This window comes from Rhododendron vialii, chromosome 2a, assembly GCF_030253575.1.
Source record: "Rhododendron vialii isolate Sample 1 chromosome 2a, ASM3025357v1".
Classification (NCBI taxonomy): domain Eukaryota; kingdom Viridiplantae; phylum Streptophyta; class Magnoliopsida; order Ericales; family Ericaceae; genus Rhododendron; species Rhododendron vialii.
The window spans coordinates 14,720,398-14,725,328 of record NC_080558.1 but is presented as its reverse complement, the minus strand read 5'-3'; the positions used below and the strand labels follow the sequence as shown (position 1 = coordinate 14,725,328).

The following is a 4,931-nucleotide window of genomic DNA, read 5'->3' as shown; positions in this document are numbered from 1 at the left end:
TTAACTGGTCTTTTATCAATCATTTTGGACTTACGTCTTCTCATGAGCTCTCAATCTGTTCGGCCTTTCTCTAAGCCGAACAGACAATTTGGAGCAGTGACTTCGCATGTTATTTCTCCTATTACATCTATATTATGACACCTCATACCATGTATCTTGATTCTATCTGTTCGGAAATACCTCCGTACAATTAGACATCTCATTTTGCCCAGTGTAGGAATTATTCTAATACATGATTAAAAGTTGAGAATAAAATTACATACAAAATGTTCTATGTGAAATAAAATTTATAAAACAAAAATATACATATCTATGTTGAAATTAAAAAAAGAGAAAAGAAATGCACTGGGGCTCGGGACCCTACTGGTCCCACACTTCCACACTTCTTCCGCCTCTGCATGGATCCAGTGTCATAAATCCTACTATCATTTTCGAAGAAACAATCCAAGGTCACCACCACTATAAAGACCAGACCAAACACAAGAAGACCCATAACAAGACCACCGCAAAGAACTTGATGACCCAAACCAAAAACAGAAAAAAAGAAAACCACCCAACAGACCAATTAACCACCCAATCAGGAAAGACTAAGAGCCCACCCCAGAGTAACCAGACTGGAAATCCAACCAAAACTGACTAACAGGCAACAAGGGACCCCGAATCCACCCAAGAAACCCAAAAACAAAAAAGAGAAAGACAGCCCACAAACCCACCCAACCAGACAATCCCAAACATCCCACATTACAGAGATTCCACAATGCTTGGGTGTTTTGGCTAAATACGCCACTCAGCTTTTTTTGTTTTTGTTTTCTATTGAATTCTTTTTCGCATTTGTTAGTTTCGTGTTAATTTTTTATGGATTATTGGTTTGCTCAACGAGAGGAATCAAAAAAGTTAAAATTACAATCCGAACTAAATTTTTTAAATAAAGTCAAAAATTTTGACTTTTTAACTAATTTTTATCTTTATTCAAAAAGAATTTAAGTTTCGAACCATGACTTTTCACCCCCTCCGCCCTTTTCAAGTGTCTACTAAAGTTATGCGTGCATTTTCAATTGCTAACATATCTTAATGTATATTGTTAAAGTATACAATATGGATTTTGTTTGATATATCTCAATTATTTCTATAAGACAATGAGATTAAAAATATAAAATAGAATATACGACGAGGGATAAAAGCATAGTTTTAAATATCAGCCGATACGGTTCGTATCGGCCGGTTCGTACCAGTATTTTGGAATCCCAGTTCGGATATAGGCCAGTATAACGGTGAGACTGAAATTCACAGGCGAACCGGCCGATTCCCGATACGTATCGGTATGTAACCGATTTTTGGACCGGTTCGGCCGGTACGTATCGGTTCGGCAAAAACAAAAACAGAAAAAACCAAAAAACAGAGCAAAAGTATATTTTAATGTCTTAAAAGCGATTATAGCAAAATTATGTATGACTTAAAAGCTATGAGCTTGAAACTAGTTGTGGCTAGCGATTATGTAATGTAAAACCTCTATTGTGTGTTTATTTTAATGTCTTCATCTTATTTTTGCTATTTATGTCAATTATATCGAAACTTATAATGTTGCATTTTTCTCATATTTGTAAAATCTTATTGACTTGCGGGTTTTGATAAATTATCAGATATTTCACATGAAGAGAATGGGCTATTATGTCTTAAATTAATTAAAATGTGATAATTTAAGCCAATGTTTGGGGCAAAAGTATATTTTTCAAGTTTTATACATGTTGCTGATGATTTTTAAAAATTCACGACCGCGACACCCGATTCCCACGACGTATCACCGATATGTCCCGATACCGATATACCGCGACCGATACCGCGACAGCGACCGATACCGCGATTTAAAACTATGGATAAAAGCCATTGAAAATGACACGCAAAATCGTAATGGACACTAAAAAAGGGATAGAGAGAGTACTTTTATGATTTCTCTCATCGAGAAAAATCAATAATCCACAAAATTTTGAAAGGAAACTAATAAATGCAAGAAAATTTTGAATAAAAAAAAAAGCCAAGAGACTTATTTTGTCAAAAACACCGAAGCCTGAAGATAAAGTCATCCATGAATATTCCAACCCTTTCTTTGTTTTCACCTAAAAAGCTACCCTTGTCTTTGATTAGTTCTTGCACCTCCACCCAATTTGGATTAGCCTTTTCAAAAATGCAAACATTTCTCTGGTTCCATATTGTCCACATAACAGCTAGAATGTCGTTTACCTGCAACAAGTTAAAAATATCTTTCAGCCGACGATGGAGCACTCAAAAACAATTTTTCTAATTACATTTAGGTTGAGTCAAGTCAAACATTTAGCTCAATGGTTATGCACCTTAAACCTGAGAGCAGTAAGGTTGCGGGATCAATCTTTTATATGGAAAAGAAGTTGAAGAATGGGGAAGTGACTTAGGATAGAATTGGGAAGTGATATTCTAGAGAGAGAGAGAGAGAGAGAATGATGGAGGGTGAGATCTACTACCCAAGCTACACCTTAGAGAGGGAGATCAGCAACTTCATCAAGGTATGGATTTCAGTAGTTGTTTTCTTTATGCTACTGCTATTTTTTAGTTAAGTTTGTCCCCAAAGGTATGCCCAGGCTTTGCTCAATCATCCCTATTGTCTCTCTCTTTTTTGCCCTTCCTCTCAAACTTCAGTCCGTCAACCTTTGTGGCCCCACCGCTTTCGCCATAGCCTGGCTTTCCAATTTCAAACTCCTCCTTCTTGCCTTTGGCAAAGGCCCCCTCTCCGAGCCTTCTCTCTCTCCCCCCCCCCCCCCCCCCCCCCCCCCCCCATTTCACCGCTATTGCTTGTTTCCCAATCAGGATCCAACAAAACCCACCTCCAAAACCCCATGCAAATCTAGAAAATTCACTGACATCTCAAAATAGAGACAACCCGTATCCATTAGATCTAGATGGCCACAATAGACAAAACCCACCTCCAAAAGGGCATAATGGAGAAAATCCGAATCCCAGAATCACACAAAATGGAAACACATCGATTTGGAATTATACTAGTAGTATAAAGGTTGTTTTTCTAGCCTTGTTTTGGCTTGTTTATGAGTATATTAACCACATACACCCAAAGGTCATGTGGTTCATTTACGGCTTCCACTTGTACTTCACGTTGGAAATCATACTAGCCACTGCTGCAGCCGCGGCTCAAGCCCTATTCGGGTTAGACCTCGAGCCGCAGTTCGACAAGCCGCACCTCTCGACCTCTGTCCAAAACTTCTGGGGCAGGAGATGGAACCTCGTTGTATCCGGAACCCTGCGTTCCACCGTATACGAGCCAGCGCTATTCATATCGGTGCAAGTCATAGGCCACTTCGGGCTTCGCTTCCGGCCGTCATGTGCACGTTCGCAGTCTCGGCCCTGATGCACGAGATATTATTCAACTACATGGGCCGGTTGCGGCCAACGTGGGAGGTCACATGGTTCTTTCTCCTCCACGGGGCGTGGGTGGTGGCGGAGATTTGGATCAAGAAGGTGGTTAAGGACAGGTGGCGGTTGCCTCGGTTGATCTCAACGCCGATGACCGTCGGATTCGTGATGGTTACCGGGTTTTGGCTGTTTATTCCCCAGTTGTTTAGGTGCAAAATTTACGTCAGAGCGTTTGAAGAGTATGCGATGTTGGGAGCATTTGTGAAGGACGTTGTTGCCGCTGCTGTACATGCGAAAGAAGAGAAAATCTTATTGCGGGAGGAACCGGGAATAAGGTTTACAATGCTCAATCTTGAACGTCCAAAAGTGTTTTGGACGATCTGGATTAAAAATAATCTATTAACGGTATTTAAAAACAATCTATTAACGGTATTAAATACCGTTAATAGATTGTTTTTAATCCGGATCGTCCAAAACACTTTTAGACGACTGAGATTGTGTGGAGCCGTGAATAAATTTCTATCATCAAAGAAAGGATAAAATGAAACTTTAAGGCCTCATTCTTGTAAATTTAATTATTTTTTTCTGTTTGTGTGTTTCGTTCATTTTTTTTAATTTTTTTAGTATATTCGAATAATATTTTTTAATTAATCATCCGTCTCGATAAAAGGAGTCTAAAATGTACAAGATTATGATAAACAAAAAATTCACTAAAGACGAAAAAAGTATTAAACAGCTATCTTTTTAAAATTTTCAAGATTGGTCTATATTTTTATACTTTTTCGATTTGTATTTTCGAGACAAATGATTAATCCCAAAAATTACAACGAAAAGCTAAACAAAAAGTTGCGAAAAGTAAAAAAATACCGAAAAAAGTTTCAGGCTTATACGTTTAGAAGAACACAGCCTAAACCGATCAAATAAATAATTTTGGTTTAAGATATTCCATGATTTATGGGATAATTGAAATCTTGAAAATATATTTGTAATATATATAACTAATCTTTTCTCCTCGCACAAACCCCAAAATCAATTGCAAATACAACTTATCCTCCATGGTTGTATGCAGTGCTTCTTAATTTTTTATGCAAGTCATTGAAGAAAACTTAATATCTTGATCTATATATGCTTCTTGCCCTTTTGTTTGTTTGAGGTTACAAAAGTTTGTTATTATATATATTTTCTAGATGTTTTACATCTCCCATTGCATGCAGCGGCAGCTCCAGGGTTTTATTTCAGCAATAACAAAAACAAAAAAATTGGATACAAAACTCTATATAAAATACTAATTATATGTAAGAAAATACTAATTTTAGTACATTTTTCGAGTCCAAGGGATTTTTGTCAACTTGTTAAATTAGATTTATGGCCATGGCACTAATACTTTTATGTAAGTATATCTCTTCCCATTCTATAAAATTAAAATATTGAGGTGAATATATCTTTTTTTCCTAGCCTTCTCTATGTTTCAAGTTTTCCTTGTATCTAGAGTATGCCACCTCGATGTATCTTTTGTCGAGTTTTACTAAAAT

The 4,931-nt window shown here is 37.2% G+C and overlaps 1 pseudogene; it reads left to right on the top strand.

The window, feature by feature from the left end:
• The first annotated feature begins 2,280 nt into the window (after positions 1-2,280).
• On the top strand, positions 2,281-4,478 carry LOC131317199 (acyl-CoA--sterol O-acyltransferase 1-like; annotated as a pseudogene).
• The last annotated feature ends 453 nt before the right edge of the window (positions 4,479-4,931 follow it).